The sequence below is a fragment of the Lissotriton vulgaris genome, chromosome 9 (assembly GCF_964263255.1).
Source record: "Lissotriton vulgaris chromosome 9, aLisVul1.2, whole genome shotgun sequence".
Taxonomy (NCBI): domain Eukaryota; kingdom Metazoa; phylum Chordata; class Amphibia; order Caudata; family Salamandridae; genus Lissotriton; species Lissotriton vulgaris.
In genome coordinates, this window is record NC_141697.1 from 791,015,621 (window position 1) to 791,039,792 (window position 24,172).

Here is a 24,172-nt window from a genome sequence, read left to right on the forward strand (position 1 = left end):
TGAAAGTGACTCTCTCCTCATTAGATTTTCCAGCCTACTTTAATCTGCAGTGCTTGGAAGTTCGTTTTGACTCTTCTGCACTACATATGCTTATGGCTAATTGTGACATATGTACCAAGACTGTACCAGTGCACGAGTCCAGGCCTGTTTTTAACACTGTACACTTGAATGTGAAAGCAGGCTCTAGGCAAGACTGCTGGTGTGAATGTTTCAGTGAGTAGTTGAATTCCACTACAGTTTAATGCATGTACACACGTACTTATACTGTTTGCTGAACACAAATTCTGAGTAGGGTACTTTCCAGATCTACCTTCTGTACATTTGTTAAATCAAAGAAAATAAGGATTGGGTTAGGAACTTCCCACAGTTGTGCCATTCATTGTCTTTGACTAATATGCGTGTATGATGTTAAGTGCTGGGACACCCTACATTGCAGTGAGTAGCGCTGTAAAACACATTAAATGAGAAAGGAAGCTAAGGCGAGATGAGGCGCCCCGATGGGAGTGTGGAAGAGATGGCATCCATGGAGAACGAAGTCATTTGTGTGGGAGGGCTACAAAGACTGTTGCATTGGACACCACCAATGCTAAAGCCAGTCCTGGGGCAAGCAGACGCCACCTCAGTCTATCAGTAACACTGCGAGTAGTCTAAAGGCCCTAATATAATCAATTATGAGCCCTCTATCCACAGTTTAAAAGTAAAATGCAGCCATAATCGGGGTCCAGGAGCTCCTCAGACATCCGATGCCACTATCCTAGCTGTATACTACAGATAGCAACATCTCAGTGGTTCATTCCTCTATGAGAGCAGGCCATTGTACCTCAGGCTACTGTATTTAGGTCGAGCCTGGGCAGCGCATGCGTAGCTCTGCGAGGCATGCTGTATTCAGGTACAAACTTGAAGTTCCGCTCACTCTCTATCTACATCTTTTATTGGCTTGTTTCACTGTCCACTGTAAACTGTGGCATGTCATTGGTCAATACGCTTAGTAGTCCCTTGTTAGCAGTGTCGTCACTAGGGGGTTGCGGACCGCACCCGGTGACACCCTCACATGGGGTGACACCATCTGGTTACGCTATGTAAATGTACACAGCTCTTCTCGAAGGTGAGGGCGAGTGTGTCTATTGTGTCTATTTAAACGTATCCTCTCAGTGTTGCATGCACGAATAATGCGTTCATACTCATGAACACATCTCTCTTATTAAAAATGCAACACCTTTTTGACATCTTAGAAATGCATAAATGAGCATATAAAATGGTGGAATGACGCACCATTTGTTATCTGCGTGCAAGGGAACGTGCGCAGAATATTTGTTTGGAAAAATTGAATATAGCGCAACAGAGCATGGATTTTATTCGGCAAAAAAATGCACTCTCTGCTAAATAAATGCTTTATAAGGGCCACAACCCACTGAAGCCTGACCTCATAAGCAAAGCGGAGCGCAGAACCAACGCTCACTGGTATAAAGTATTCATGTCGGTGTGTTGGCTAGTGTAGGACGCATTCTGTAAGTCTGCTTTATTATCTTATATACAAGAAAAAGTCCCCAAAATAACTGTCATGTTGACGAAAAAATGTTAATATATGAAAGTTGAGGGTGCAAATATATTTTGCGCGTCAGGCAAAGTGATGTTCGTTTTTAACATTCACTCCACTGCCAATGAGTCAATACTGGCAACTTGTAAGGGCAATCTTGTCTGTTCTGCCTGTGAGAACGTAGGCAGCAGTTTCATATTGTTTTACTGCCACTGCACGAATGCCAAGCACATTTCATTAATTTATTTCAGCCACTTTGTGAAGAGCCGAGGACTGTGAGGGGGAAACCATGGGGGGGGGGCAGGGTGGAGAAGGTGACGAGGAAAGGGTTAAAAGAGCTGCAGGCGGGGGAGGGGGTGCAGGCGGAGGGGGAGGGACGGTGCAGGCAGAGAGGGAGATGGTGTAGGCGGAGGGGAGATGGAGCAGGCAGAGGTTGAGATGGTGCAGGCAAAGGGTGAGATGGTGCAGGCAGAGGGAAGATGGTGCAGGCAGAGCGTGAGATGGTGCAGGCAGGGGGAGGGATGGTGCAGGCAGAGGGAGGGATGGTGCAGGCAGAGTGTGAGGTGGTGCAGGCAGGCAGAGTGAAGGATGGTGCAGGCAGAGGGTGAGATGGTGCAGGCAGAGAGGGAGATGGTGCAGGCAGAGGGGGAGATGGTGCAGGCAGAGGGAGAGATGGTGCAGGCAGAGGGGAGATGGTGCAGGCAGAGGGAGATGGAGCAGGCAGAGGGGGAGATGGCGCAGGCAGAGGGAGAGATGGTGCAGGTGGAGGGAGAGATGGTGCAGGCGGAGGGAGAGATGGTGCAGGCAGAGGGAGAGATGGTGCAGGCGGAGGGGAGATGGTGCAAGCGGAGGGGAAATGGTACAGGCAGAGGGAGAGATGGTGCAGGCAGAGGGAGAGATGGTGTGGACAAAGGGAGAGATGGTGCAGGCAGAGGGGAGATGGTGCAGGCAGAGGGGAGATGGTGCAGGCAGAGGGTGAGATGGTGCAGGCTAAGGGAGAGATGGTGCAGGCTAAGGGAGAGATGGTGCAGATGGAGGGGAGATGGTGCAGGCAGAGGGGACAAGGTGCAGGCAGAGGGTGAGATGGTCCATCCGGTAAGTTGTGAGGGGGTGTCACCATGAGTTACCCGCACCGGGTGACACTAACCCTAGTGACGCCACTGCTTGTTAGTACCGCTTTGCCTTATTTTGTAACCTTCCATGAGGACATCCCCTGTTACGTGTATTGTTACTCTGTAGGCTTTAATTACAGCCTCCAAGCCCTATTTTCTCAAACAGCTTTGTCCTGCTTGCTATTGCAGGCAGGACACACTCTCTCCTAACGCTTTTTTTTGTATTTTGATAGCACGGCTCTGAGTGCATTTGCAATGCAATAGGTCTTGCATTTGAGAGTGTAAGCCATTCTAAATTACAATGCCTTTTATTTATCTGTTTGAAAACCAACACATACATAAAAGGCATTGTCATTTACAATGCCACTAGCTCAAACGCTCGCAAATGTGAGACCTACTGAACAGGGGCAACGGAGATACTAAAATTCTGGGGGGGACAGAGACAACCTTGTGGACTTTCCAGTGACCTATACAAATCACTGCCCGTTAAACAAATACGATTGCATACTTTCGAAGTGAAATATTGAGAAAAGCAGGCATGTAGTTACAGTTTGCATTAAGCTTTATTGTTATTTACATTCATATAGTAATCAGACCAAATGTTAAAAAAAGTGTATGAATCTTGCATCTTCATGCACCAAGCAAACAAAGGTCGCTGACTTAGGGTGGGGGCGTCATGTTTCCAAGTGCATTATGGTTTGAAAAGTACCTGCTGCAGCATTCCTGGTCTCCAGCAATTTTCAGGCAACAATAAAAATGTGCAGATAACTTTGTTCATTAATGTTCTTTGATGATAGAGATCGGAGGTTTGTCTAGTGGAAGTATTGACTCATGGTAAGGTAGCCACAGTGGGGTAATATGCCTGCTGCAAATAACTTCTACCAAGCAGATCACAAAATGCATATCATGTAAATAGGTCAGTGAGTTACTGCTTTTGTCTGAGAGATTTTTTTGGTATTTGCAGTTTATAAGTTTAAGTTCTAACATTGAACAGTGAGCTATTAACCGTCATCAAAGAGCTGCATGAACACTTCAATGTATATATAGATTAGAACGTTATGATTTTTCCCCAGTCTTACTTTATCCTAATGTTGGAAAATAGGTTCATTAGGATAGAAATCAATTCTGATTATTAATGAGAACCCCCCAACCATTGTGTTGTGTTTTAAGTTTGTGCTTCTCTAGTGTTGCAAGGCCAACCTGTGCCCTGGGCACTCCCCAACCTTTTGCTGACTGGTACTGGTGGTACCTGACTGACTGACCCTGGCCTCTGCCTAAACAGACCCAGGGCCAGGCCAGTGCTATTCTGAAAGAGACCCTTATTCTGAAAGAGACACTTAAAAATAGTTAAAACACCTACATACACTAGGGTGCACTGCACACACCTACATACACTAGGGTGCACTGTGGGTTAGGGTACCCCCATGATTGGCATGACCCCTCCTATAAGGCCCTGGTACATAATAGGGCAGGGGGGTTATAACTACCTTTAAGTCCCTAGAATACAATAGGGCATGGCAGTTTAGAGGCCAAAAGCCCTTTCTGAGCTTGCATGTGTGCACTGCTGAAGCCTGAGGTCAGTTTAACATCAGCCCTGTGTTGCAGGACTGCTGGGGAACTTACAAATTGATCAACTTCAATGTTGGGGCAAAATTAAGTTAAGTGGAAAAATGTTTTCCACTTAACTATGGCTGTATCATATTTGCCACATAATACATCATCTGCTGCATAATCTAACAATTTCACCCAAAACAATTTTGTAGCTCAAACGGATCAAAAATTACTAAAAGAAATGCGACTTATGTTGCTGTGAAGTATAGGGTCCTTTGCAAAGGTTGACTGGCCACCTTTCCCACTGCTGCATTTGTATGTTACACAGGTACTATTGAGGCAAAAGCTTTGCAGAAGCTGTTAGTGTGTATAAATATGTAAAAATAATAAAGAATCATAAAATGCATAGCATTACGCTGCAGTCTTTTTATTGTTGCATAATTTAGTCAACACTGCGACATCATTTTGGCCACCATTGCTGCATAACTCCAGTGGCCCGAAAGCAGGCTGCACATGTTAAAAGTGTTTGTGCATGAAGCAGAGACCAAGAAGTTTGCAAACTTAGGGGTCGCTTACGATGGCAGACAGACTTCAGTCTATCCGCTATTGAATCGGGGAATGGGACTGCTAGCCTTCAAGGTGGCGGCCCCACGATATGCATTACAGTGTGACCGCCACTACAGCAGGTGCTGATGGCTGCATCATCCGCCACAATATAAAATAGGGACATGTTACATATATCACTGCACTACGTGGCAGGCACAATGTGGTTCCTGCCACATGGTGCAGTGATATGTAGGGGGGCATCATAGATGCCCCCCAGGTCTGGGGGCAAAGGAGCCTGCTACGGGCCCCCAAAGTCCCTTTCCGACAGCTTTTCCATGGCGGGCGAACCGCCATGGATAGGCTGGCAAGTAAGGGACATCGTAATCTCTAGCGCAGTGCCTGGAAGGCACCACCAGCATTGTAGGAACCATGAGCCCCTCCGCTGCACTGGCGGGCTCAAGGAGCCCGTCAGGTGCGTGGCGGTTGGACTTTCTGACCGCCAGTACCAGGAACGGGTCCCTTCCTGGTCCTGTAGCCATATTTTGAACTTTTCAGGCAAAATTAATTCCTGATGTCTGAATAATGAGTTTAAAACTGTTAAGGTAACCAAGTTGTTACTGATTACTGTTCACATGTCCATTGCTAATATTGTTACAAAATGTAAGCAGTTTGGTTTAAAAAAAGAACACATCAACTAACACAGGGCCACATTTTATAAGCTAAAATAATTAAAACAGTTGAAAACGAACATATTAAACGTTTCCACTCCACACATCAACCAGGTATTGTAGTCCCTTTAGGAATGGTGCACTTCCCCACCCTGGGAAAACAATGCTGTTCAAAGAAAGTAGTGCCTTAACTGGCAAACTCTGTAAAGTGGTGCTAAAGTGTGTGGGTGTAAATAACAATCTGGCCTGTCTGCTGACCACTCTGTATTGCTTTATTTAGGTATTTAATTATTTTTCTCGACGTCCTGAGGTTTTTATTTTGAATAGAAAACGGTCAAAAAATTAGGACCAATCCAGCCAAAGTGTTCCACCTTTTTTGGATCCATTTCACATGGAAACAAATAAAGAAAAAGCGAGACAAGGGCAGACATGCCAACCCTCCCGATTCAGGCGTGAGACTACCGATTTGAAGGCTAGTCTCCCGCCTCCCGATTCCTACAAGCAAAAACCCGATTCCTCGGGGGTTTCAGCAGACAGGCCTTGGTATTGTGTAAAGTACTAATTCTTCCAACAAAGAGTGGCGATGCAGGGGCTCTCGAAGGGGTGAAAAACCAACAAAGCGTCATTAACAAGGGAATCGTCTTTTAAAGACCTGCGAAGTACTGGGGGGGGCTGTTTCAGCCCGGGCTGCCACAGGGGGGTGGGGGGTGCATGCACTGCCAACAACCTGCCAGGCCAGTGCCTAACACTTGCATCACCCTCTCTGCCTGCCTTATGCTCCATGCTTCTGGTAAGAAAAAAACGTGCATTTACGTTTCAAATGTCCGATCCTACAGCAGCACACCTCCAAAGCCCATACATGCCAGTAACCCGATTCAAAGTCCCATTCTCCTGATTTTTTTTTAATCTCCCACTTTGCTCTCCTGAAATGTTGGCATGTATGCAAGAGAGAGTACAAGAGCTGTCTCTTGAAATCAGCAGGTAAGGAGGAGCGAGCGAGACAAACAGAAAGAGATGGAGGAATAAAGAGAGAGAGGGGGCAGCTGCCAGAGGCAGATCAGGAGAAGTGGACACTGTCCTTGCCTTCTCTGGGCATGAAGGAAAAGAGACAGATTTCTTTTCCTTCTCTGCCCTTCCAAGAACACTGAGCCTTCATGCAGCATAACAAAGGGCAAAGGGCCTGCGGACTCTTTGACTCCAGGCAGGACAAGTGCAGGGCCATTAGGTAGCGCTTTCGCGCGCTAATGGCCCTGCGAATAACAGAAGGGAGAGGGGAAATTATTTTGTCCCCTTGTCTCCCCACTCCAAAATCCCCAGCGTCCCCCACAAATCCTACGCCCATTGTACTGAATTGCAAATGCTTGTATCTGCAGCCAATGCAGTCCAGTCATCCTCAGTCATTGGCGCAGAGACAAGGGGCTTTCCGACTTCTATAAGTTCCCCTGCTGTACAGTCACTTCCCTCGCCTCTCAATGCCTCATAGGCACACTTTAAAGCCTGGGGAACGCTTCGACAAAACCGATTCCATGGAAAGAAAAAAAGCAAAAGCGAAAGACAAGGTCGAGGGTTCAAGCACTGCATACAACGGCCCATTGGCAGGCAGACGTTCACGACTGTCCCAGGAAATGTGCTCACTCTACGACAGTCGGTGCGTGTCACTCCGATGACAGCAGCTACGTGCTGTACTATCAGTGTTGCCAGAACCTCTTTCTCAAACATCTGCATGTGTGGCCCCGACAGTGCTAACAGTCGCATGCAGTTTGTGCGTGTGGGAAACTCCTCCAGGTAACCGAAGTGACAGTTGGAAAGGGGGGGGGGGGGGCGGGGGAAGTCACATGAATAGAAAATAAGTGAGTGGGTGGCATCTTTTTCCCGCCTGGTGGTACAATAGAGGGTGTGTGCGCCCAACACCCAATCCCTTCCCTCCGATGTGTCACTTATAGCGTCACACCTCCTCCCCGCACTAAATAAAATATTTTGGCGGGGTATTCAAAGCGCTTCCCTCTCTCAGCGCGGGCAGCCTTATTTCTCTAGAGCCAATTGTGTAGGTTTAAGGGGCGAAGAAAGAGGTCATTGGTGTCGGGTCGCTGTCCAAGGGCGCAGGTAAGGGTCAACATACATCGAATTATTTTGAGCTCTTAATTGTGATGTGCTCTAGTCGTGTTTCTGAAGTGATACAAGGATTGAGTTAAGGAGGTTCGGGGACTGGCAGTCATGCAATGCGTGCACTCGCATCGAACACTGAACATGTGATGGATTGCACATCTTAACGCACGCAGTTCTACAGCACTGGGCACCGAGATCACAAATGGAAAACATCATATCATGAGACATAGGGAGTAATTGTTAGGATGCGTTATTAACATATCGTACTTTAAAATTAGCCCCGTATCGGAACGTGTATATTGAAAGGAAAGCTTGCTCTGAGACCGAACTTGTTTTGAAGGAAGAGCGAAATTAGTACCCTGAAAGACAGGCAGCCGAAATAGGGGTAATAACACAGACTAGTTAAGACATGAATTTTAGCAAGCGTCAACTAGCGCTAAGAGCTGCCGGTTCAATATTCAGTGTAACGCGCCCCTATTACCCACCTCCAGGGCGCGCGCACACACCCCACCATAATCAAGCTAAAGTTATAACGTTTTTTAAAAAATAGTATTTCATTTTCAGATAAAACCCGACGTATGGAAAATGAAAACACAGTGATGTTGTACCAATGCGGTAGGTAACCTTAATGGAACAGCAGTTTAGGTGATGTTCCAGAATAGAATGAGTAAGATGTAAAACCAGATGTGGAATGTTCCAGGGCTGTCATCGCGTTTCCTTCGCTTTGTCCTGTCTTCCTGTGGACCCGTTTTCGTATGGAATAAAACAAGAATATTTCTAGTCCGTTGTGTTCTCATTTCCACTTCGGAGTATCTTTAAATGTTGGCGCTAGAGATGCTCCGCCCCTTTCCCTCGGATCGTCGGGCGCGATATTAAAGTGCAGCGCTCCTCTCCTAGAGTCCTATCCTGTGCTGACCGCTTGTTAACTGGACAAATGGATTAGAGATAGCATAGCACGAACAGCGAGCCTCTTAACAATTTAACCACCTCCTCCTTCTAGACTCAGTAAAAATAAAAGAAAGTGGACCAAAAAAGCGGGCAGCGCGAGCGGGCGAACTGTGTGCGCAAGCGCGGCCTTGCAGTCCCGCGCGCTGCGAGAAGCGTGGCGGCCATTTGTAAACGATGGGGACTACAATGCAGGATGAATGTTGTTTTTTTTTGTTGCATATATTATATAGCGCGAACTCGACATGGAGGTATTGGAGCGCTATATGTGAGCAACGTATTTACATTACACATTCAGGCACGGGGAGATTAAGTGATTTGTCCAGAATCACAGGAAGTGGACGCGACCTTATGGTTCGAACCCTGGTTTCCAGCACCAGCGTGGGGCGTTTATTTATTTATTTATTTATGCAATTTTATATAGCGCGGACCTTACCCGAAGGTGTCAGAGCGCTTCACAAAAGGACCAAAAATGACATACAGGAACAAAATACAAATGCAGACAATAGGTTACATGGAACAAAAGTGACACTAGTGAGCAACCAAAATACATGAGGTAGCAATCGGTGCATTACAGGAGAAAAAAATTGAAATTGGTGCAGGTTACAAAAATGTACAAAATACAAATAGAAGTATACAATTGCAATAAAAGGCAGACACTCCATCACAAGAACAAACGTTACGTAGGCAATGCCGACGGATGTTTAATAAAGAACTAGATTTCTTCGGAAAAATGAAAACGCAATTTTGTTTCTTCTCAATTCTCCCGTCCTGTAGTTACTCTGTTGCAATTTCTCTCTTTATATAAATATTGCTGAATTTGTTACCTTTAAGAAAAATCCATCCCCTTATGCCAGACACGTGCATGTATCGCTTTCTAACTGGTCAGCAATAACAGCTTACTGATAAGTGACTCCATGTAAGTATTATGAGTTACCAACAAGACAACTTCCATACTTCCCAGTCTTCTATTCCCTTCACCCATTGCTGCACTTTCTTTGTTTTGCATTGTTTTAATTGAGTATTTGAGAGTCATAAGTGAAAAGAAAACAAACAAAATGACAGAAAATCTTCATACCTGTCAACCTCTTGACTCAAATCTGCTGGAGAAGTTAGTCATTTAGAAGAGTTTAAGAGGGTTAAATGGAGAATGAACACTATTTTAAAGAGTTTTGAAAAGCGAGCGAAGCGAGGCCATTGAATATATGTAAAAAGAGGGTGACACTGGCGCAGTGCTTAATTTGAGCCGCTTTTCCCGAGCGATACGCTGGCACTTAATTGGTTGCCGGTGCTCGGCACCGGCAACCGGCACTTAATAGTCATCACCACACTTATGAAACCCAGACACATGGAGGCGCTGCTCAGCAACTGTAGAGATGAGAAAAACAAGAGTTGTTTAGGAATACACTATACATTAAAAAAAATGCTATTAACCACTGGTACAAATGCAGGTGAGTTGATAGTGATAGGTATGTATCTTATTCCAACTTTCTCACTTCTTTAATTGTTATGTCACCCTTCAGTGGCTGATTGAGACTTTAGTATGACATAATTCCTGTAGATATTAGAAGTACCCAGCAAGACATGACTTGTACTGTCACTTTTGGAATATAAGCGCACTGACAGGTGGGTAGTAATGTTCATGGTTAAGCAGTAGTTCCTGTCAATTACATATTTAGTAAGCTATGAAGCCAATATGTGTTCTATGGTATTGTGTTTGATATTCCTTTGTGTATTTTATCAATATTTCCACCCACTTTTTGATCTGCGATGAAAACGAAATTATAATAAGTATATTACCACGTTGATTTAAAAGCTTAAAGGACACTTAGTCTATGCCTGTAGGATTTAGTGTGCCAAGTAAGCCATATAGAAATTGTATATGGCTATTGAAAACATTAGTATAGAACTAACAGCACATGGGCACATCTGCAGTTATTTGAACTTTATTGGGAATTATGTTTCATTTCTTTTACTCCCAATACTGTCAATATTCACATGACTAACAGCATGGCGAGACAGCAAAATATCACATGGCACTATTATTCATTTGAAAAATAAATACACATAGTAAAACAGGTTGTTTTCTTTTTGTATTTATGAACACAAATCAGTAGAAACAGAAAAATAACAGCCTCATTTATATGTAATGAAAAATGCATAACTGCTAACATGTCTAATGGACTGTTAATGGTATCTTAGTGTTATGATGGCATTTACACATTACTTGGACATCTGGTTTACTGTGTGACCACCTAACCATGTATGGAGCCTATATCCAATCACCTCTGACCCCATAACTCTAACAGACAAATACATTAGATTCTGATTATGGAGAAAAGGGTAGGGAATGATTCGATATCTTAATGACCAGGCAAATAGGGCAGACATGCTTAGGAATTCATCAGAAGTAGGCAAGAGCTGGGTTTAGCTCCACCAGAGCCCCCACATAAAGACTCGTCAAATAACACTCCTCTCAAGAACAACAGTCCTAGTAAACAGTAAAGTCATCAATGTTCATGACAGGGAACCCTTGAAGGAAAATGTAGTCACTATGAAAGGCTTATAGAGCGGTCGCCTTGTCACCAACAATGCACTTGGAAATACAATGAATTCAAGATGTTACAAGCATGGGTGTCCACATAAATTTTTCCGGGGGGTGGGGTTAGGGGGGGGCAGGAAGCAGGTTGTTGTGTCACATCCATCTCTTTCTTTTGTGGCACACCAAAATCCATACCAACCCTGGTCCCTAAAATTACCCCCTAGCACACCAAAACCCTTACCCACCCTGAACTCTAAAATTACCCCTGTCCCCCCAAAACTCATACCCACCATGAACCCTAAAATTACGCCCTTAGCACCCCAGAACCCATACCCACCCTGAACCCTAAAATTAACCCTGCCCCCCCCAAAACTCATACCCACACTGAACCCTAAAATTCCCCCCCCCCCCCCCCTCCCGGCACCCATAACCCATACCCACCCTGAACCCTAAAATGGCACCCCAAAGCATATACCCGCCCTGCCCCCTAAAATTGTCCCAGTGGCACCCCACAACCCATACCTTCCCTAAACCCTAAAATTCCCCCGCCCCCTTGCACCCCAAAACCCATACCGCCCTGAACCCTAAAATTACCCCCCTGGCACCCCAAAACCCATACCCACGCTGAACCCTAAAATTATCCCCCTGGCACCCCAATCCCTAACTCACCCTGAACCTTAAAATTACTCCCTGGCACCCTAAAACCCACACCCACCCGGAACACTAGAGTTACCCCCTGGCACCCCGAAAGCTGAACACTACATTCTGATTGTTTATCGTGCCGTCTCCCTGCTCAGGAGGATCTGCTGATCCGGATCTGCCCGCCCTGGTCCGGTCTGCTCGCCCTTCTCTGGAGCTGTTCTGCCTGCCCTGTCCCTCTTCCGAACCCACCAAGCCTACCTCCGTGCACACTGCATGGACCTACTCTGTCTGGCCTGGTTATTTCTCCTTTGGACCCGCTGTCTGTATTACAACGTTCTTATGAGCAAGGAATGACTGCAAAGGCAGATCTTCAAGTTTTTCCAGGTGGAAGAGCTGGTTTGTGCATGCACACCCTCAGCTGTGCTTCCGAAGAAATGTAGTTGGAAGTTCCTGTGCAGCGTATGATATATATATATATGTAGATATATATCCTAGAAAAACATAAATTATGTAACATATTATAATCTCATATATAATATCATATCATAAGTCATATATTTTCCTAAAACACTCACCATTAGGGGAAGAAAATCAGATCGCTATGAACGCATTCAAAATGTGATAATATTATATGCATCCATTTTTGTTGAGTTACATGATCCCAATCACCTCCTCTGGGTGGTGGTTTGAATAGAAGGAGACAACCATATTGGGCATCACAGATATATCAGTGACATGGACAAATCAAACGTTATGGGGTGTTTGACTGTCTTCCTGTTGGGAAACGGCCTTAACAACGGAGCCGGAACCCCACATGTCTTTACCATGCAGGCTTTACCACACATGTGACACTAGCTGTCAACATTTTACCACACATATGCCTTTACCACGCATGCCATTACAACTAATTTTGTTGTAAAGGCATGAATGGTAAAGGCATATTTGTTGTTAAAGTTTTAAAGTTAAATACATGTAAGTGTTAAGTGTTTTAAGTATTGAGTTTTTTACATTTTAGTATATATATATATAAATATATATATATTTGGAAAAGGTTTTTTTTAGGGTTTAGAGTGGGTAAGAGTATATGTTTTTTTGGGGTTGTGGGAATTTTTAGGGTTTAGTGTGGCAAGGGATTTTTAGGTTGAGTTTGGGATTTCGTGTTTGAGTGGCATGGGTAGTTTTAGGGTTTATGGTGGGTATGGGGTTTTGGGCGGCAAGTGAATTTTGAGGGTTTACTGTGGTTATGGATTTTTGGGTGTTAAGGGAATTTTTAGGGTTTAGGGTGGGTCCGGGTTTTTGGGTGGCAAGGCTAATTTTAGGGTTTAGGGTGGGTTTGGGTTTTTGGGTGGCAAGGGAGTTTTTAGGGATTGGGATTTTGGGTGGTAGGGGTATTTTACGGTTTAGGGTGGGTATGGGTTTTTGGGTGGTAAGGGAATTTTTGAAGTTGAGAGTGAGTATGGATTTTTGGGTGCTAAGGAGTTTTTAGGGTTAAGCGGGGTATGGGTTTTTGGGTGGTATGGAGTGTTCCGTGCTGGGTGAGCGCTGGCACGCGCTCACCCTACCATTCCCCAGCGCTCGGCCACTCTCTTTTCAGCAGAGCAGGATGAGTAGCAGCAGTTCACTAGGTTGCCCGTGGAGAGGCACAGATCACAGTGGAAGGTTCCACTATGCAATTGCAAAGATTAGATTTCTTCTTCCATGGCGCTTTGAATGCTAGGCGGGTCATGGACATCAGAGCAGGCGGGGCCAGCCTATGCCATTTGTTCTGTTTTACGGGGTGGCATGCAATAGCATTCTGTAGGAGAGTGTGTTTTACTATCAATCACAGCCTCTCAGCAAATACTTGCTGTATCAAGCTGTTTTACAGGCTCAGGAACATTTTACTTAGGAACAGAGAGTTTTGTATATACCGCCCCATATTGCGTCCGAGCCTTGAAATTCAAATGTCCTATGTTTTTCTCGAGTTGTTTCACATTACTTTTCTGTCTTTGTTTACTTTATCTATTAGCCGGGGGTTATTAATGCAGCTCTAGAACATATTTAAATGTGCTTTCCCCTTATATTTCTTCTCACCTTGTTCTAGGGCTGCCTTCGTGATTCTTGACTAATAAAGTAAACACAGTCGGAAAGCTCAAGCTTCAAATGTTTAGAGACAGGCTGAGGACACTGCACTGAAGAGCAACGAGGGTATCTGATTGCAGGAGCCGCAAAGGGCAGTCCCTAGGGGTGAGTGTTTGATGCTGCAGCGAATGGTTGTCTCCATCGTTGGGTAGAGAGAACCGTCAGGCTGATTCTAGGCAACGCTTTTTAAGTTTTGCATAATTTCTGTTCAAATACAGTTCTGTTTTGTGCCACGTTTACTGTGCAGGGCTATTTTGACGCATGCCTTTCTGATCACATAACTTTATTTCTTAGTAGCTACAAGAAACTTGGGAGGTAGATAATCCAGGCTTATCCCAATGCACTTATAACAAATATCTAGTCAATCCCAAAATACACTTGTGCATTTAAGTGCTCTGAGAAATGCAATACTTTATTTTTCAATTATGCTCAGCTATTTTTACTTTTATGTTGCAGTTATGTTAGACATACTTTTCTTTCTTAAATTTTTTTTTACTGAGTGACCCAGTCTATGTCCCCCCCCCCCCCCCCCCCCCCCGAACGTAATTCATGCTGTGTCTTGTAATTATCACTTTACTTCTCCGGCCCCTCTTTTCTAACTTTCTCTCCCTGCACTCCATGCTCCAGACCAGCTTCCATTATTTAAGTTCTCTTGGCTAATTTAGGCCTCCATTACAGAGTCAGGGCATATTTGTAAGATGTGGCACCTCTCGCAATGTCCACCAATCTTACCTTCTTGAGAAAGGCTCTTGGGATGCATTTTCTACAGTAATATTTGTAATGGTTCAACCTTCTGATTCCTGTTTTCTTTAACTGGGATGTAGGTGCTACAAAACAGGTCATGTCTTAGGAGTGTGCCACTATGTTGCAAAACTGTTTTAACTCTTTATTACATGGAGAAAGGTTTGTAAAAAGATTTTTTTTTTGCTTTAGGTGTAAAACAGAAGTTTAGAGTGGCGGCAAATGACCACTGATTTTGGTAGCTTCACGCTTCATTCACCTAAACGGACATTTTCTTGCTGCATATACCCTTGGTGGCAGTGCACAGAGACCTTACACTGCTGCACACAGTGGAAACAAAATTAGAGGGTGCATTTGTGGTAAGGAACTTTACGGGTTTAGGGTGGGTATGGCATTTTGGGTGCTAAAGTTTTTTAGGTCTCGCCTGTCGATGCGCATGCGCATCGAGCTTGCGAGACTATGGGGGCTTAACCACTCTTTAACTAACTTGCAAGGAATCGTGGCGATTCCTTGCAGTGCCCGTGACTTTTAAGCTCAATGCGCATGCGCATTGAGCTTAAAAGCGCGTGCACAATAGCCCCCAGCCGCCTGCCTTGCCCACTCTCTCTCACAGCCTCCCCCAGCTCCGCCCCCTCACTTCTTGATTGCACGGCCGCTAGGCCGTGCCTCGCCTACTCTCCTCCCCCCTCCTCCTCCTACTCTCCTCCCCCTCCTCCTCCTACTCTCCTCCCCTGCCTGCCGTGTCGCACCTCTCCCCGCTCCGCCCCCTCCCCTGACCCAGGGAGAAAGACACTAGCGCGAGATGAGCGAACCCTAAGACACGCCCCTGCTACGGCCATCTTGTTATGATTGAAGCAACTGTATTTTAAGAGGTACTCGCTGGAGTTGTTGCACGCTCTTCCTAACCTCACCGTCTACAGAATGCACAGAATAGGGTCAACAAAACAAACTGCTAATTGCAAAAGGGGGGGTGGGTCTCGTGGATACATTGTTATAATTGTTCGACACGGTATTTTCAATCAACATCATAAAATTATCTAAAATAATAATAAGAGACAAATAAATCAAGATTAATTGGTTGTTTTGCCGCTTTATTTAAACACCTGCTCTCGGTTCTCCACAAAGAGCTTCTGCCGAGAACTTGCCTTTCTTCGTGGAATTGTAAACAACCGAAACGCGGTCGAGTTTGGCAAATCAGTGTAGGCAGTCCATTTTTTCAGCCTATCAAGTTTCAGCCCTGGGCGACACTTGGCTCACGTGCAATAAAGAGTGAAACGCTCGTGGGCGTGAGCCAGAAATCTCCAAAAGGGACACCAAAATAGGCTATGAGCATTGTTTTCTTTTAAATGCCGAAGGATTGTTATGGTGCTTGTACCATTGGTTTCAAATAAAGAGCGTAAAGTCCCAGCTCTTCACTGACACACTGTGTGCTCTTGGATTAATTCGTCAAATCTCTGACACACCTCAACCAAACAGAAATAACTATTTAGTATTAGGATATTTCCCTTTAAAAGAGATTTACTACTTTGGAAATCCAAGCTATTAAAGCGATAACAGAAAACACTAGAGCTTGTAAGATGAGTCACTTCTAGTCTAATTATTGCTCTTCATATCTGCCAGAGGACCCTTGCACGAGCAATTCCATGCACATGCCTGCCTCCTATGCGGTACTGCCGGGAGCTAACTGTCCTGCAAATCAAGGGGACACACTGTGCCATCGTGCAAGGTATTAAAAACACAGCAAATAAGCCTTTATTTCCAAAGAAATTCCATTCGGGATGACATTAAAGGTTGCGTAAACATCCTAGAAAAAAATGATAGTCCCACAGGTGCACTGCCTTTAAAGCAGAAATACTGCCATACACATAAACCAAACCTGAATTAACTTAATTCAAATTGTTATTTTTATTACACCATGTGATTCCAAGCCACTTGAGAGCGCCACTATAAACTGATTATTTAATTGTTGATAAGAACTGCCGAAATATAATTCATTCGTAATTCTAAATTCAATCCCCATTCCCCAATGCATTTCGGATGAAAATCCACCATCAGGGGGTTTGCTTTATTTTTTTAATCCAAATTGCAATAAACATGCTGAAAACTAAGAATAAGAAACGTATGCACGTAAAAATTAAATTGCGCGTTTGCCAACAGTTAACACGCTTTCAATGCCACCACAACCACCACCCCATCCACCACCACATCCACCATCACCTCCACATCCACCATGACATCCACCGCCACATCCACCACCACATTCACCACATCCACCACCATCACATCCACCACCGTCACATCCACCACCACCACCACATCCACCACTTCCACCACCACCGCATCCACCACCACCACTACATTCACCACCACAACCACCACCCCATCCACCACCACCACCGCATCCACCACCACCACCGCATCCACCACCACATCCACCATCACCACCACATCCACCACCACATCCACCACCACCATATCCCCCAGATCCACCACCACCACATCTATATGTGTGTGGCTCTGTGTGTGTTTAGGTGCAAATGCAATGTTCTTGGATTTTCGTCACAATAAAATACACTGAACATAATCTTCACAAAAGTTAATTACAAACATTTAAGCTATTGCCATTATAAATTACAATAACTTTTATTTAAGTATTAATTATTTACAAAATTAAAAGCCATTGTTATTTGTAATATCAATACATCTAAGTCACGTAAATACAACACACATTGCATTACAAATGCTAAAGGTGTCACATTTGCGAAAGTTAAAACTATTGACATTGTAACTGACAAAGCTATTAATTTAGCTACTTTCAAAACCAACACATAAATAAAAAAAGTGTCATTTACAATACCAATAGCTCAAACTTTCCTAATGCGAGACCTATTGCATTTCCAATGCTTGTTAAGGTTTAGGGTGGGCATGGGTTTTAGGATGGCAAGAGTAGTTTTAGGATTTAAGGTTTAGAGTGGGTATGGGTTTTGTGGGCGGTAAGGTTTTCTTGGGGTGATATGGATTTTTTGGGTGGCAAGGGTGTATCCTTGTGTAAGTGTGTGTGTGTGTGTGTGTATATATATGTATATTATATATATATATATATATATATATATATATATATATATATATATATATATATATATTCACTGAAAAAACAAACGTTATACAGGCGTTATCAGGGCACAAGTTTCATGTGACCAAGGCTCTGGGAGGCCGAAACGTTATGCTGTCCGTTGCGGAAATAAAGTAAATTGCTCACGGAAATCTGGGTCTCCTGTTTCTTGGCGGTGCTGCGGCTGGATTTAGTCCGTCACATTGTTGTGGAAACCGGTGTTGATATATATATATATATATATATATATATATATATATATATATATATATATATATATATATATATATATATATATATATATTCACTGAAAAAACAAATGTTATACAGGCGTTATCAGGGCACAAGTCGGGGGTACACGCAGGTACACAGCGTCCATCCACTTTTTTCACAGGGTGGATACCGTCCCCCTTGCCAAGAAGTTGTACCCCACAGAAATATGCTGAACGTGTTCCGGTGTAAAACACCAGGACATGTTCAGCAGCGCCTGTCCGTTGTCTGCTTTCAATTCCCAGTAGCAATGTACAGGCAGCGGAGGAGCTTTTATTTCACCTCCAGCTGGGCCGAAGTTAAGGGGCCATCATGCCTCCTTTTGTTTGAATATTCTGACTGGAGGAGGGCCTGCAACTCACACTTATATGTAAATCCCACGTAGGGGAAACAAAGGTATACAGCTTGTTATCTTTTCACAGGTACTTAAGAGAGGCATGGTTTTGCCTTTGTTCAGTCCCTGCATATGAGAGATGCAAGTATGCACCGTAAGAATGTCAGATGTGTTAGTCTGTCCCAGTATTTACACAAATAACTATTTCAATAGCACTGTTTTATTTCTTTTATAGCCCTACCCAACCCAATGCAGGGTGTCAGAGCTCTTTAAGTAAAATTCACATCTGGAAGAGGGCCTAGAGCTTCACACTTGTATGTAAATGCCACAGAGGGGAATCAAAGGCATACAGCTTGTTATCTCTTCACAGGTACTTAAGAGAGGCATGGTTTTGCCTTTGTTCAGACCCTGCATATAAGAGATGGAAGCACGCACCATAAGAATGTCAGATGTGTTGGTCTGTCCCAGTATTTACACAAATAGCAATTTAAATAGCACAATTTTATTTATTTTATAGAGCTACCCAACCCAATGCAGGGTGTCAGAGCTCTTTACGTAAAATGCACATTATACATTGACAATAAATCATGTACATGTGTAAATAAATGTACAAGATGAGTTATGTGAGACAGGGTTACAAGGTGTAGGAGTTGCACGTCCTACATAGCTCATTGTCACCGTGCTATATTACAAGGATTACAATATATGAACTGCAGAAAACAAAAGGATCTCTGTGCTAAAAACAGTAACCCACTTTACTATTTACATAAAATAAAAATCTGTCACATGCATGTTACGTGATGTGCTTTGCAGGAGACACATTAATCTTATACTACATTGATACAAATCTGCGACTTCACAAAACACAGATCTCTCCAAAAAATGCGTTAAACTTGTGAGTTATCTTACCATTATTACTATTCCCTGAGATTTACTGGCAGCTTTACAGCAGATACCTTAACCCAATCAAATATTTTAAAATGTAGACTTTGCAACCAATTAAGCATAACAGACCTACTGCCATGCTTCTCCTTGTTGCCAATTTCTTTGTGGCAGGCTTAAAACAAATAAATGTATTAGTTGAAGCCCAGATTTTGCGTCAGGATTGCACTACTTTTTTATCAAAACCTGACACCAAATCTAATAAGTTAAATCTCATAAGGCACGTGTCATGATTTCCCTTGCATCCTACCTAACCTGGTTAGTTCCCCCACTTCTCTTTTTCGGACTTGTGTCCTGGACGTTATAGTTAGGCTCAGATGCGTAAAAAATATAAAAAGGGCCGATGGGTCAAATACTATAGACTAAAAAGTTTTAAAAAAGTAAATCCTACAAATATAATACGAGTGTGGTAGTTATATTGAGTCGTATTTGTTTCTAAACCCAGTGAAAAGTGGACACAATTTATCCCACTTGCATGCAAATTATGTCGTTGGTCAAACTCAGCAAAAGCGTTCTTGCAAACCTATTAAAAAAAGAATTAACAGAAGAAATGTATTCTAGTTTTTTTATTCTTGTAGAAGGTTATAAATTATTTATGTAACATTTCCCATAGACTGATTTAGGCATGTATGATCTATTGTCTCTATATAATATGTGTGATTTAATGTGCTCTGACACCCAAAACTTTTATGAGTAGTGTTAAAAAATACATGAATGTGAGAGAGGGGCTAGGAAGAGATGAGGGGCACTGTTGGAGTGTAGTAGTGAGGGAATCAGTTGAGAATGATGTTAAGGCAAGGTGGATCAGGCAGCAAAAAGATTGCAACCCCGGGCGCCAACAGCAATAAAGATGGGCCTGCTCGTTCTTGTGCACAGCACTTTGCAAGCACAACTTCGGTCAGGATCCGTACCCATTTTCACGATAACCACAGATTATAGAAACGAGCATCATGTAAGTTCTGGATCAAGGTCGGACACAATTTCCTTTATTTATTGAATGTAGCCCTAGCCGCTGAGGAACGATGCGTGTTATATCGAGCATTTCAATGATATAGGACAATTAACATTCACTTTTCAAACTGCATATTTGTGCCACTTTTATAATTAGTACCTGGCTCCTCCTGGTAGGGAAACGACTGTAGAAACAGTAAAAACCTGAAAGGTTTTGCTTCTAGATTTTTTGAGTATGCCAGGAAGAGAGGGACAAGTTCTTTTGCATTCGGTAATCTTGTTCAGTAGTCTGGTGACTAAGCAAGAGAAGGCCTGTTGTGTTGTCTTGGTATGAACATATAAAAGAACCCACCCATTTATTTAATAAAGGCATGTTTAAAGGGTTAAGTGAGTAAACAGGGTTCCAGATGCATACTTCACGCCCACATGTTTGTGCTAAAAGAGTGTAATAATAGAAGAGTAAGAAGTGAGTAACTTCAGCCCTAATTTTAGCCACATAATGAGGCTGCCCGATTGACAAGAGAGAAAGACCCAGGACATTTTACCACCAAACTGCTCTTCATGTTTTTATAAAAAGAACATGCACCAGGTTCTATTAATACAACGGCTTGCAAGCCCCAGATAATCCTGAGCAGTGTGTACCCTGTGCGACTTGTGATTTACACCTGCAAGACACTTGCACGTAAAAATAAACCCACTGCTATGCTGAGGCATGTCCTTACACCAGGGCTGGGGAACCTCGCCACCACGGCTGGCTGCAACGTAAACTTCAACCTTGTGTGGATGCGTCAATGTTATAAGCAACTGTGGGAAGGTGACTGGGAGAACCGCTCTCCAGAGGCCGCCACAAGACCCTGATGACCGACAACCATTCAAACGACGACGGTTAGTGAGAACGAACAGTGGCAAGAAGCTTTCTAAAATGTTCTTGATTCTAGAGATCGGTTTAAGTCTGGGAAGAACGGAAAGGCTGCATGTTTCTACCCTCGTACACACGCCTGTTCTTTGCTACGCATTGATGATGATGATGATGTGTGTATTTTCTGTGTTCCTGTGCCCAGAGGGCTCTAACAAAGGCCGCCTCAGGCTTGAGCAATGCAGCTTGTTGCTGTCAAGAGACCGATACGCTGTAATTAAGGTGCACACAGTCACAATTCCTCGCCAGTAAAAGAGCAGATTGCAAGCGGAAGATAAAGCACGCTTGTGTGAAGACAAGACCTTGAGTGCAGCTGCGCGCACTTCCAGGAATGTAAGGAATGCAGCTGGCACCCGGCTGCGCTGCTGCTCTCTCTCGACACCCCTAGGCCATGGGAGTCAACGTGTATAGAGAAGGCAGCACATGAACCTGCCTTTGGCCAATTGCATGTTTTCAATTTTTGAAAGCCACACGCAAAGGCCAATAGCGTGTGTGGCAAAACTAAAGCCAGACGCCTGAGTTTTATGAAAGTCTGGAGAGATTCCAAGAGGCCCTTCTCCTAGAGTAGCGCATGCGCGCTGCGCTAGGCTCGACCTAAAAAGGGCTGGCCGAATACCCCTTTAAGTAAGAATGCATAGTATATATATTCTTGTTGATAAAAGGCCCTAGCTAACACCATTCCAAAAATGTTACATGACATTGCCAGCGGTAAGCCTAGAAACCTGTGGCTGCTGTAGTTTTCCAGATGTACCACTGGCAGTGTTTGTCAATTGCAAACAATAGTGAACCTATGCCTAATCATAGGTGCATTAATAAGTGCAGAGTTACTACTTTTTGTGAATCGGTCCACAAATTTCATGTGTAGTTCACACTTATGGCACGAATAACACACATGTACACATAAGAAATGTTTTGTGAACTGCCTTCCAGGTTGCCAACTCACACCATGCACTATGACAAGATGTCTTTACGGTTCATACTGTGACCTGCTTAAAGAGCCATTATCCTTAGGGTGAGCTTATTACCACTGCACAGAATATATTTGCAGCTCATTTATGTCTTCTTTTCTGCACAGCTGGGCTCCAAATAAAATCTACTTAAGGCAGGTGTGATTAGGAGGTACTGGAGCTCAAACGTGCCCCTCCCACCCATTTCCAAGGAATTTTTCTCCTCCGAAATCCCACTTCCCGCCCCTTCTGTCTGTATGATCAGTCACTGAAAACGATTTGAGAATTGGCACATGGGCTCCTTAAAGTAACAGTATCAGAAACTACTCACACCCTTGCCATGCACTGCTAATTACCGCTCATAGCACATCACGCATCTTTGATAACATGACTGCAACATTTGAAGTGGCATTAGTGATGAGAACACTGTGCATGGCAGGGGACAACTGTGCATGGCAGGGGACAACACTGTGCATGGCAGGGGTGCAAGTTATAGAGACTTTAGGACACGAGTTATAGTTACTTCAGATAACTATAGCTGGTATTTCAGTGGTTTTGTTTGTTTAAAAACTGTATCTTTTAAGTGAACTAGAACATCCTTTTTCAATGACTACATATATATATATATATATATATATATATATATATACATATATATATATATGTGTATATGTATATATAGCCCCTGATCAAGAAAATAAACAAGTTAAATCCACTGAAAACGAGAAAAAATAACAAAGACATTGCAGATTCTATAAATGCCCCCCGGACTAAACTCCGAAGCCAAGAGTGCATTTTTATTTTTATTGGGGGGGGGGGGGTCCATACTCCAAATACCCCAACCACGTCTGCCACCCCCCCCTTTGTGGCCCTGAAGCTGCGTCCCTGCTTGTAATCTGTGTGCATTATGGGGGTTTGTGGGGTCACTGGGTTTAGATGGAGCTATCTATATGTTATCTGATATTCAAGAACAATCACATCTCACTGGGGAATAAACAAGATCGAAAAACGATCTTTTCCTCAGCTAACCTATTTTTCCTGAATTTAATACGAATATATTATTGTTCACGCGTATTTCCTTAGATTCGGGCTAACTTGAGGCAATGCAAATGTTCCAAGTGGGTAAATAACGGCAAACGCCACATAATACGGGATCACATCGTCCTGCAGTAGCGGTGTTTGAGGTCAAGTGATCTTGTAGGCGAAGAAAAATGTGGCGAAAGCAAAATAATCAGGAAACAGGAACAAAATAGGAAGTGTAAAATAGAAAATGTGAGAAACGGGTCAAAACCACGTGCCGCACCCTAAAAAAAAGTCTTCACCACTCTATTCCATATTTACAACAAGTCCCCCCTTTAAGTTTTACACAGGTATCGCATGCGTATGCCAGCACCTGACATGCCAATTTTAGAGAAAAAAAATGACGAGTATGGAGGCGAGGAATTTGTGGGTGTGGGGTTCCTTCTAAGAACTTCATGAGAGGCACGTCTGCTCCCTCCACCCACAACCCCCGCCTTAAAAATAAAAGCCTTGCTGTAGCTGTTGCTGATGCCCCGGGGTGTTTTACACCCTTCACGAATATTGTTGGAGTGGGGAGGGGGCTAGTCACGGGAAAGTTAGAAAGCACGAGGTCAGTGACGTGGGTGGTGTTTCCCGACACAACCTGCTCCGTCTGCATACCACAGAGCCAGAAGGCGCCTAGCATGGGTTCCGAGACACTGTGTGAGAGGGCGGCAGCGCGCTAGGAGCCGATCGGATCCAGGGACGTGATATTTGGAGCAGGGCCAGGCAAGCTGCGAAAAAAGGTAGGTACTCGAGAAACACCGCTACGGTCAAAAGGTCGGACGCTGCCCGTGACCTTTAAAAGATTAAAGTAACCTGAGGGGTACTGTCTGTCTGTGTCATCCGCCTTACATGGAAAATAAATCTGCGCTGTCCATTCCCAGTACAACCCAGTAGCACTGCACATATTGTGGCATAGGTGGTCTGTTCTGGAGGCCCCGAGCCCCCACTATCTGTGTAAATACTTATGAATCAGCTGTATGCTAAATGTATCCGCGGGGATGACGCTGTCCTGTGAATCCTTAGCCTTAATGATGTGGATAACCGGAGGCATATCTCTGCTGTCAAAAGCCTGAGTTTTTAAGGTTTGTTTTCAGAGGGAATATTCAGCTGCCAGAGAATGAAAA

At 43.9% G+C, this 24,172-nt stretch overlaps 1 protein-coding gene across 1 annotated transcript in view; it reads left to right on the forward strand.

The window, feature by feature from the left end:
- The first annotated feature begins 7,395 nt into the window (after nucleotides 1–7,395).
- SLC29A2 (solute carrier family 29 member 2) overlaps nucleotides 7,396–24,172 on the forward strand; it is an 81,686-nt gene continuing 64,909 nt past the window's right edge. Inside the window, exons 1-2 of the mRNA XM_086938525.1 lie at nucleotides 7,396–7,517; nucleotides 13,733–13,875. The gene's annotated coding sequence lies outside the window, so the exon portion shown is untranslated. The remainder of the gene's footprint in view (nucleotides 7,518–13,732; nucleotides 13,876–24,172) is intronic.